This window comes from Meriones unguiculatus, chromosome 6, assembly GCF_030254825.1.
Source record: "Meriones unguiculatus strain TT.TT164.6M chromosome 6, Bangor_MerUng_6.1, whole genome shotgun sequence".
NCBI lineage: Eukaryota > Metazoa > Chordata > Mammalia > Rodentia > Muridae > Meriones > Meriones unguiculatus.
In genome coordinates this window covers 22,105,048-22,117,414 of record NC_083354.1, presented here as the reverse complement: position 1 = coordinate 22,117,414, position 12,367 = coordinate 22,105,048, and positions in this window count along the sequence as shown.

Below are 12,367 nucleotides of genomic sequence, written 5' to 3'. Positions count from 1 at the left end.
GAGAGAGAGAGAGAGAGAGAGAGAGAATTGGAAGTGGTTGGTGGCTCTGACTTGTTTTTCCTATCAGCTTTTAGGCTAATTGGACTTTGGAGAAAAAAAAACAAAAAACCAATACCCATGATCCAATGCACATGATTCATTACTTTTTAATGCTCCTCATTTACATTCTATTCTGAGGCATTGAATTTTATTCCATAATAAAATTGTTTCGGGCCAATGGAAGGCAGAGTCGTCGTTTTCTGAGAAAGAGGCGGCTGAGGAGCACTGAGTGCCCAGTGTTCTTCCTCTCTGCTGGCCGGGTGTCCAGGGACAGGGAGTGTCCTGCCCCAGGACTGCCGGGCGTGTTCCTTTTAGTAAAGGAATCAGCCGAGCTTCCTGTTTATCAGTCTCTTAAGAGCCTGTGCCGGGCCTGGATTCCCAGAACTCAGCTAACCACAGAGAGCTCTGCGGATGGATTTGCAATCTTGAAGATGGAACTGAACTCAGGGATCTAACAGACTCCAACAAGGTGCTGCCTGTAGCTCTGCCTGAGCCAGCCTGGAGATCTTGGTTCCTTTAACTATGCTGACTAACAACCCATTGGGTGTGTATTCGGTGGTAGATGCTTGCCTTGAACCCATAGGCCCATGCTCAATCCCCAGCACTGAAAACTTTACAACATTTAATGGTGAACACATAATTTGGCATTGGATAGGTATGATAGCACATATTTTTAATTTAAGCACTTGGGAAACTGAAGCAGGGGAGGATTACCAGGAGTTTGAGACTAGCCTGGGTTATAGAGTGAAAAGTGTCTCAAAAACAAACAAACAAATCTGATCAGGCATGTTGTTCCCTCAGGGGCTGAGTAGGGATATCTGACGTTCACAACCAGCCTGGGCAACAGTGAGGCCATCTCAAAACAAAATAACACACACAAAGGGCTTTTGGAAGACTATTTATCTAGCCTACCTGAGGCCCCAGGTTTAATCCCAGGACCATATGCACGCAGGCACACAAAGTGACTTTGGAAGTAAGCAGTTATAACTTTTAAACAACTCTCCACTGGTAATAGCTGTTTTTAAGCAACTCGTTATGTCTATTTTGTGTACGTGGGTTGGGGGTCCTTGCTTACCCTTTCTTTTTGACTTACACACACGCACGCACGCACGCACGCACGCATGCACGCACATGCAGTGAGGGCATGGAAAGCTGTCTCAATGGTCAGAAGCACTTCTTGCTCTTGCAGAAAACCCAAGTTCAGTTGCCAGCACTCACATCAGGCAGCTCACAACTGCCTAATACCTTCGTCTGGCCTCCACAGTTCTTTGTGATTCCCTCTACCCGGTCTCCTTTGAAAGCATCAACAGAATTTCCTCCTCCTCCTTCTCTGTCTGTGTGTCTGTCTGTCTCTCTGCCTCTCTGTCTCTCTGCTTCTTATTTCTGGTTACTTCAGCCTTCTGGAATCTGTTCCTCTCATTCTCATTCCTCTGATGCTCCCAGCTTCCCCAGTTAGCATTGTGAAGTTGTCTCTGCAACCAAATCCATCAGATACTGTGATGGTTAATATGAGTTGTCAATTTGTCATATCTGTGAGGGAAGTTTCTAGATGGGCTAACTGAGGTGGCTGTGGGAGGCACAACTTCCTGAGCTGGACCTCTGGACTGACCAGAAAGGAGAAAGCAAGGCGAGCACCAGCTTCCATCTCCTGTTTACTGACTGCAGATGTGCTGTGACCAGATGCTTCTATCTTTCATTACCTTGCATCCCTGACATGACGTACTATATGCTCAAACTCCACTAAAACCCTTTCTTCCTAAAGTTTTTTTTCCTTGAGCACTCTGCCACAGCAACAAGAAAAGCCACTAATAGAAACGCTTCTCTTGGTGGCTCTGGGGGTTTTCCCACGGCTTCGGTGGTGACCCACTGTCTGGGTGTCTCAATGCTGCCCTCTTCTCTGCCTCCCTTCCTCTGCCCTGCCCTTATGTTCTTGGTTTCTTCAGAGTTCAGGCTCTCTTTGTGCTGGGCCCCTTTGCCCAAGATAGCCTCTCCATCTCCCTTGGAGTCAAAGACATCCACATGCCACCAAGACCAACTCTCTATTTCTTGTCAGGCCAGAGTCTCATTTTAGCTCCATCCTCAATCCTGCCTGGCCACCCTCCCTTGACATCACATAGGTGCCTCAAACATATCTAACAGGATTCGGTGTCTCCCTTTTCCAACTGAATTCTCTTCCCTATTTCAGTGACTAAGGTCAGCTCTCGGGTGTCACTCTCCTGGACTGTAAACTCTGCCAGGACAGGACTCAGTTGTTTTTGTTTTGCCTATCCCAAGCATCCATAACATGGAGGGCTACAGTAGCTCCTATAATAGGGTATTCACTGTAATGAGAATGTGTTTGATGAGTCCCTGCTCGCTCCCTAAGTGCTAAAACCATCTTTAAGGCATGTCCATTCTTTCTCTAAGACATTCTCTCACACGCATCCCTGCCTCCAGAAGCTTGCTGCCACCCTAGACTGACCCATCTTCTGCCTGGCCAAGGGCAACCTACCCCTTGCTGGTTTCTCTGTTTTTTATCTTCTGCTCCTTAGAACACTGCCAGAAATGTTATAGAACATCCATATGGCCTGTCCTTAAATGATTAAGACCCTTCAAAGAGCCCCTGGTGCTATATATTTATTAGATGTATTATATAATCGGAATGTATTTCCTGGCATTGAGGGAGACAGAGGATACAGGGGTTTGTTGTTTTCTTTTTGCTATATTTTGTTTGTTTTTGGTTGTTGTGGTTTTTCAGTGCGAGGGATTGACCCCAAGGCCTTGAGCCTGGTAGGTAAGCATTCTACCAATGAGATAGATCCTTAATCCAGAGCATAGAGTATGTTCTTACTGTTATTATTACCATTGTAGGTATCCTCACCAAGACAGGGTCTTGCTACTCAGACTAGACTGGCCCAGAACTTGACACACAGGCCAAGCTGACTCAGTCTTCAGAGGGCTGGGCTTATAGATATATGCCAGCACTCCTGGCTTCAGTTTTAATAAATGCTTCTCTGACCAATGTAGGTTACTGAAGGCCAGACTCCTTGGCACACCAAGGCCCAGAATTTCTTCCCAGAGGATGGCGTTGGGAACCTCTGTAACACAGAGGCTGTGTTAGGAGAAGGTGTGGAAATTCTCTAATGTCAGCTCTTCTGCCAGCTCCTTGCCAGGATGCTGTCTGCTCAGTGACCTCCTGGCCTCCTGATCCTCTCTGCTCATTCCTCCCGCTCACTGTGGAGCTCATCAGGGAGCAAGGCCTGGGTACAGCTACCAGCTGTTCTACAGAGCTGGGAGAGAAAACAGGAAGAGGAAGACCAGGCTGCCAAGGAACCTCAGGCTTATTCTTTCTTGGTATCCATCTTCCCCATCATCCTGAGTCCCCAGCATGCTCTGCTGCGGCCACCACTGACTGTCTCCTAAGGGTGCCATAAGTGGGTAGGCTTCCAGCAAGGGGCAGAGAGAGCCCTTCTTTAGGGTAAGAATAAGGGAGAGAGACTCAACTATCTGCTTTCAAAGAGGGAAAAGTCTCAGATTCAGCTGCCTCGATGGGCTTGAAAATCTTGGTAACTTACAGTGTGCAGTGATAAACAGGGGCACAGAAGTCTTCTGAGGACAACATAAAGGGAATTCAGGCAGAAGCTTTTTCTGGAAGACTTTGAACTGAGGTTGCAGGGCCCTGGGGAGATGTTCAGAACCCAGTGACATCTGAACCGTGGAGTTCAGTTCATTGAAGTTGCTGAGCTGAAACTGAGGGATCCATTTGGGAAATGAACTGAATTTGGGCTATATGGGCTCCTACAGGATTCACTGAATTCAGGCAAAAGGACTTTCGGGAGAGGTTCTTACTGATTGTGGGAATGTCCAGGGAGGCTGCTGAACTCAGATCCAACCGGAACCGAATATTCATGGGGACAACACTGGGCTCAAGTTACAGGGACTTCTCACAGCTTAGGAACTTCTTGGGGCCGTCATTGAACTGTTACATGCCTAGAACTTTGTACATTCAAAGTCCACATGGCTTCCTTTGGCTACACTGCATTACACTCAGAGTAATAGAGACAGGGACACGGACTGAAGTCATCCACACAAGGGTGCTCACAACTTGTCCCCACTCTCTGTATGCAGGCAAGCATGCACAGACAGACAGACACACGGACACATGCAGCACTTTTTTCAGCCCCTGTCCTAGATACTCCACAATTTCTGAATCTTTAACACAAGGATAAAAGTCCTCAGACATTTTCTGCTCTTTTCTACCTGTTACCTAGATGACTTCATCCAGTTTCATGACTTTTACACTGTTCTCCGAAAACCCTCAGCTTTACTTACATCTTTAGCCCAGATCTTTCCTTCTGTTTTAGAAAACTCATATCTGTCTGCTTTACACACTCACATAGTTAGCTGACAAGCATTTTCATTTCCACAGTTTCCCAAACCGTTCTTCTGGTCTTCCCTCTCAAACTCACTCTCCACAGTCTTCCCTACATTAGTAAAGGACAGTTACATCCTCCCAGGTTCTCAAATTCAGTAGCATAAATTCTCTTCTTTCTTATCAGCAGGTCCTACTAATTCTTCCGGTAAAATATGATGACCACTCCGCCGTCCCCACTCTAGTCTAAGGCATCATCAGTTGTCCCTCGGTTGTTCATCTAGCCTTATGGATTGCTCATGTGGGCATCTTTGCGCCAGTTTTTACCAACACTATGCTCTGTGGCTCAGGCAAAGCCTTCAACCCCTCTACTGACAATCCAGCAGCCAGTGTGATCTTTTAGAACTGTTCAGGTTCATTTGTTCAGACCCCAGCCGTCACCCTTATCTCGGAGTCTTTGACATTAACCTACAGGTGTCACTTCTTCCCATTCTCCCCACCTACTGCATTCACTCCCTCATTCTCTCCAACCAGCCCTGTCTTCTTGCTCTCTTCAGATATATTAGGGTTACTCCACCTTAGGACCTACTTCTGTATTTTCCATTCCCTCTCGGGAATAATCCCTCCCAGCTGTCCATAATGCCCAAAGGTCCTGCTCTAAAGGTCCTGTCCCACCTCAGGGACAGTCCTTGTTACTGTAATAGAAGTGGTCCATGACTGCATGAGCATCACTCTTTTTACCTAGCTCTGCATTTTCTCTGTAGCTCTCCCTTATCATGATCTGATATGCTGTAAATGTACTTCCTTATTTGTTCATTGTTTGCATGTTTATCCTAGGTCACAAACCCCGAGGATGCAAAGGCTTTGTCTTTTTCATGCTGTATCCCTGAAAACAGTACATCCTCCCAGGTTCTCAAATTCAGTAGCATAAATTCTCTTCTTTCTTATCAGCAGGTCCTACTAATTCTTCCAGTAAAAAGCAGCAGGTACAACAGTACCTGAAAAGCAGCAGTGGTCAGTTAGTCAGTAGTTTTTGTTTGTTTTGTTTGTTTTTATGAATGAATGAATGCTAGAAACTAAATATTTGTTAAATTATTTGTTGGACCTGATCCTTTTATCCTTTTATCTATCTATCTATCTATCTATCTATCTATCTATCTATCTATCTATCTATCTATCTGTGTGTGTGTGCGTGTAGGTCAGGTGGTAGCCCTTGGGACTAAATTCTTTCCTTCTACCATATAGAGTCATCAGGTTTGATGGCAAACATCTTTCACCTCTGAGCCATCTTGTCAACCATGGACCTGATTCTTAACCTTTGTGGAGTACAGAAAGCCATACCTTTTCAGAGGTTCTAAGGAGAGGAGGGGTTGGGGCCAGGAAAAGAGAAAGGGAGAAAAAAAAAAAAAAAGGGAAGGGAACGGAGGGAAGAAAGGAAGAAAGACAGGGGAGAACTTTGTAAATAAGTTACCAAGGCTTTTAAATGGAGAAAACAGAGGCTGAGTCTAAGGAAGGACAGTACTGCTCCAACAGCGCTGGGACTGAAGTGACAGCTAAAAGGCGATACATAATGTCTATTCTAAAAGCAAGGACCGCTTTGAGTATTTAAAGTGGAGAGCTGGATAAAACAAGGCCCCACTGAGGAGTGTGAGGCACTCCAGAGACTTGCCATGGTGGGGACATGTCCATCTTTAGGCCAGAGGGTCAAGGAGAAGGTTACTGGGCAGGGCTTCTCTGTGCAGCCCTGGCTGGCCTGGAACTCACTCTGTAGTCCAGCTGGCCTTGAGCTCAATATATGGCTTTTCAATAGGGTTTCTCTATCTTGGAACTTCCTCTGTTGACCAGGCTGGCCTCAGAGTCAGAGATCTGCCTGCCTCTGTCTCCCAAGTGCTGGGATTAAGGGCTTGCATCACGACCACCCAGCTAAATTGATATATTTTTATTTATTTATTATTATTTTTAGTGTGTGTGCATGAAAGAGAGATATGTGGAGCTGAGAGGAAACATGGTGTGTATGTGCATGTGTGTGTATTACAGTCCACATGTAGAAGTCAGAAGACAACTTTGTGAAGTGAAGCTTCTCTTTCTAGCTTTATGTGGGTTCAGGGGCTCAAGCTCAGGTTGTCAGTCTTGTGCGGCAAGTGCTTTTATGTGCTGAGCTATCTCCAGCCCAACAACCAATATAAACCATCATATCTCTCATATGTAAGGACTTGGTTCAGTCTCCAGGACTAGAAACAAAGCAAAACAAACCCAACAAAATGGTGTTGTGGAGAGGAAGTCTACAGTAGCACGCTAGACTGACTGGATGTCATCTTTATGGCCTCTAACCCTTTCCAAGTCTGAACTCTGTCTCTTCTCATTCTGTCCTCTACTCCTGACATACCCTCTGTAGACAAAATCATGCCTCAACTTCAATGACCCTATCAAGGAAGCATGGGGAGCAAGTAGGCATACATCACTTTATTGGTCTGTCCTTTCTCACTGACCATTGTTGTACCAACCCAAAGGTTGGCTCAGGTTGAGGAAACTGACCCATGGCAGGTAGATCAGACAGAATAATGCCCCACCCCAAAGATGCCCACCTCTTATCTCTTCTGCCTTATATGGCAGAAGGACTGTGTAGATGTAAGTATGGAGAGTTGGGAAGGTGGTCATGAATTCTCAGGTGGACCCAGGGTGGTCACCAAGGTCCACTGAAGAAGACAGGGGAGCAGGAGAAGAAAGAGGGTAAGAGAGGCAGAGGTTACAGGGACATGCTTTGTGAGGAGAGATGTGGCCATGAGAGAAAGAGTGACAGTAACCATGGGAATTGGACAAGGCCAGGAAATGCATTCTCCCCAGAGTCCCCAACGGGAATGGAGCTCAGCTCACCCATCGGTTTCAGCACTCCGAGACACACTTCCAGGACTAATAATATAACAAAGCTGTGTTATTTTAAGCCAATTCAATTCATGATAATTTGTCATCAAAATAGAAAACAAGTATGGAGATTTACCATCAATTCCTAAGACAACCAACAAACCAGGAATTGGAAATAGAAAAAAAAAAGTCTCCTAAGGAGGAAGTGAACATGGCAGTAAAGAGCATGGGCCTTCGTCTAGTGAGATGACTCTGCAGCTAAAGGCTCTTGCTGCTGAACTTGATGGCCTGAGTTTGACCCCAGGGACCCACATAGTGAAAAAGGAGAACCGAGACATAAGTTATTTGAGCACCCACTACCTATGAAATTAATAATAATACTAATACTATATTATAATAATATTATTACTATATTATAACTATAATATTACCACATTATTAGTAACAATATTACTATATAAATATTATTATTATTACTACTACTATTATTTGGTGTTTTGAAACAGGATTTTTCTGTGTAGCCTTGGCTGTCCTGGACTTGCATTGTAGACCAGACTGGCCTCGAACTCATAGAGATCTGCCTGCTTCTGCCTCCTCGAGTGCTGGGATTACAGGCATGCACCACCATGCCTGGCTATACATGCAAATTTTAAAAATGAACATGGGCCTTAGAGAGACAGACCTGATCCAAACCCCAGCTGAGTTTCATTTCCCGTCTCTGGAAGTATGGAAGTATAGCACAGACGTTGCCCAGGGCGATCGTGAAGATTAAGGTAATGCAGGTGAAGGATGAGGGTTTCGCTTTGTGTACACATGATTTGGGGCCAGCTCTACAACAAGGAAACAATGCAAACCCAGCCGACTAGAGACCAGATATAGCACCCCAAAGCCAATAAAGGCAATAGACTGTCGCAGTGGTTACTCGTCGCTACACTGCTCTCACTGTCACTCCCACGCTTGTTCCGACGATGCTATGGCTGCCGCGGGCACCAGCACACCACAGCATTCCTGGCGGAGCACGTAGCATGGGAGGGATTGACGGAAGCAGCAGCAGCAAGGAGGGAGAAAAGCATCAGAAAGGGTCGAAAGTGGAAGTCCCAACACCTCCCCGCTGTTTGGTGGCGCTTCTCCCTCAACCTGAAGACCTCGGGGGCTGAGGAGATTGATATCTGCATCTGCCTGCCCACATCCTTGCTGGAGTGCCCACGTTCTCGAGCTGCAGCCTCCTGGCTGACAGGCTAATGCCAAATTCCCAGCCAAGGCCTCCATCTCCGTTTCTTCACTCTGGCACTGTGCCATTCGACTAGGCCTGGATTCCTGGGAGGGCATTTCTAAGAGAATACAGCGGCGTGGCAGAGCCCAGGATTCAAGGTGCTGGTCCTGTGGTCTGGGAGACAAGCCAGAACCCAGAGTCTAAAAACAGGCATTTCCTCGTGGCATTTTCCAGTTGAGAAAGCAAACCATGGCGCAGAAGAATGTGTGGGCAAAAGTACAAACACCTCCTTTTTGTGATTCTCTCCCAAGGCCCCATTATTATTATTCAGGAGCCTCCTTTTCTTCAAATATACCAGATCGCTTTTCCCTAAAATGCTGAGTTTCAATGAGTAACACACTAAGACAATATGTTGTAGGTATTTTTAGCTTAGAGAGCCACTTAATATGGTGGGTATGAATCATCCTAGGAGCCAGATCTGGGTAGCACTGGTCTTCTCAGCTACTAGGGTGCTGAAGCAGGAGGATCACAAGTTCAAGGCCAGTCTGGGCAATTTAGTGAAATCCTGTGTCAAGATTAAAAGAAATGATGATGATGATGTTGATGTTGATGATGATGATGATGATGATGATGATGTTGATGATGATGATGATGATGATGATGATGTTGATGATGATGATGATGATGATGATGATGATGTTGATGATGATGATGATGATGATGATGATGTTGATGATGATGATGATGATGATGATGATGTTGATGATGATGATGATGATGATGATGATGATGATGATGATGAGAGGGGCTAGGGATATGATATAGCTCAATAGTAGAATTCTTCCTAGCATTCACAATGTTATTTTTGTTCTCTGTGTGTGTGTGTCCACATGTCCACACACATGCACACGTGTGGCAGGGTGCAAGTGCACATGTGGAGATCAGATGATAATTTGCTGGAGTCAGTTCTCTCCTTTACCACGTGGGTCCTGAGTACAATACCACAGCATGGAGCTTAGGTTTTCAGCCCTATTGGTAAGGGCCTTTATCTGTTGAGCCATCATCTCATTGGCCCCCTGAAGGAATTAGGATGGTGTGGCATAAGAAAAGAAGAGTAAGAATAAGATATTACGACCTTCCCTTTGGGGAGCCTATGGGGAGATGAGGCCCATTTGTAAGACTAAGACACATGGGAATGCAGTTGGGAAACAGCTCAATGCTTGTTCTGCTGCGGTGCGAGCACCGCATCAGACAGACCCCTTGAGGAATGAAAATTGCTCTTACGAGTTTGCTTCTCAGGACTCAATGTCTGGCACAGCCTGACCACAGAGGCTGGGAGCCTACAGGAAGAAACATAAAGGGACACCTGGTGGGGTTGCTGAAACTCAGAGGACAATAAGGACTTAGATGCTTGCTGAACTTACTGCTTTTGCTTCAAAGAAAAATAGTGTAATAAAGTGATTACCTCTTTCATTTGGGATGTTGAAAAATAGGGCTTAAAATGGATTAAAAACAATCTGTGAAAATACATGTCTTGGAATCATTAAGTCTGTTTTCAATACTGCCTGTGATGTAGCTATGATGCAGATAGAGTATAAAAAGTGTACAATAAACACAGCTCCCCTGATTTGCCGTCAGATTGTTGTCTCCTTCTCTCTCCGACTCTACACCTCCTCTTTGGGAACTGAACCTCGCTGGAGCTGGACTTTAGCACATTACCTCAAATATCTAGTTTATATCATGAGTATTTCTCTCCACTCTTCATAAGTACTATTTTAATGGCTTCAGGATTGCATCATATAATGACTTGACTGAACCTTGTTAAATATTGTAAAGTAGGATACAGTGGTACACTCTTGAAATCCCAGTACTTAGGAAGTAGAAGCAGGAGGATCAGAAATTCAAGGTCATTCTCTGATGCAAAGTGAGTTCAAGTTCAGCCTGAGCTGCATGAAACTCTGTCTTAAAAATCAAATTAAATAGCTAGGCGTGGTGGTGTACATCTCTAATTCCAGCACTCAGGGAGGCAGAGGCAAGTGGATCTCTGTGAGTTCAAGGTCAACCTGGTCTACAAGAAGAGTTCAGGACAGCCAAAGCTACACAGAGAAACCTTGTCTCAAAAAACAAACAAACAAAAAAACCCACAAAACCTAATAAAAGAAATTAATTAAAAACAATTGAAATGTTTATTGTTCATTCTAATAAATCTTTGGAAGCAAAGGCGAAATTTCATTTTGCCCCTTTATGTGTAGTTTTCTCTATAGTTTAGATTATTTTTGTCTTCTGATTTGCAGAAGACAGTTTACTGGGTTAAAAGTGAGAATGATGATTCATTCTGGCAATTTGTTTTTAAAAGGGCCCCAGTGCAGCAGCCAAGGGAAGAGAGACATTGTACTGCCAAAATGAGACAGGTTGGAGGCTACCACAAATTGGCATGGCCTTTAGCCACCACCAAAACACAAATAAGAAATATAAAAATAACTGAGAAAGAGAGGCAGAGGCAAGTGGATCCCTATGAGTTCAAGGCCAGCCTGGTCTACAAAGTGAGTCCAGGACAGCCAAGGCTACCCACAAAAATCCTGCCTCAAAAAACCAAACCAAACCAAACCAAGCCAACCAACCAACCAACCAACCAACCAACCAACCAACCAACCAACCAAACAAACAAACAAACTTGATAAAGCATACCTTGTCATCCCAGCAATCAAGAGGCAGAATTCTTACCAGTTTAAGGTCAGCCTGTGCTACATAGCAAATTCTAGGTTAGCCAGGATTACATAGTGAGACCCTACCTTAAAACATGCCCTTCCTCAAAAACCAAAACCAAAACCCAAACAAACAAAGAACCATATACATACATACACAGATAAAATGCAAATACTTCTAACTAGGAAATATATGCTAGAACAATGAGATACCCCCTTTTCATCCTTCATGTTGACAGAAAAACAATAACACCCAGGCTTGGTGGGGCATGCCTATAATCCCAACACTTAGGAGACTGAAGAGGACCACAAGGCTAGCCTCTGCTATATAATGAGACCTGTCTAAAATAAAACAAAAACAACACTACCCTCCTCACAACACACACTGCTTGTTAGTGCTAAGGGAACAAGTACTCTTACGCTCAGCTGATAGGAATGGGAATTGTTACAGCCTTATAGAAATGCGATCTGGTCATATGATTTTTAAAAATTAAAGTATACATAGCCTCTGGTAATCCCATTTTTTTTTGTGAATTTATCCTATGATAAGAAGAAGATATCAAAACTGGGCATGGTGGTGCACAGCTTTAATCCCAGCAGAGGCAGAAACAAGCTGATAACTGAGTTCAAGTCCTAGCCTGGTCTACAAAGCAAGTCCAGGACAGCCAGGCATACAGAGAAACCCCGTCTCAAAAAATTAAAAAAAAAAAAAAAAGAGGAGGAGGAGTTGTTTCCTGTTGGTGATACCAGTTTTCCTCTCTCTCTCCTCTCTCTCTCTCTCTCTCTCTCTCTCTCTCTCTCTCTCTCTCTCTCTCATCTCATAGATTACAGGCTTCTTGCATCTTTGGCTTTATCTTCAGGCCATGCCAATGCTTACCTTAAACAGAAAAGCATTTGCAAGGGATGATAGTTGAGCAAGCTGACTCTAGAAGTCATTTTATTTTATCTGCCCTTCTAGAGGCAGCGCCTATTACTAAAGAGTCTATGACCCAGTTAGAGACCATATAGTCAGTCTCCCTCACAGCTGGGTGTAACTATATAACTGTTAGACAGCAGCGTGTGAGTAAACTCCATGACTTGTTCATCTGGACCTTTTGGCCCTGATAAATATTAGAGAATATTCATTGGATTATTTGTTGTTGTTGTTGTTGTTGTTGTTTTAAATTTAATCAGTTTACTTAGATGTTTGTGTAATGT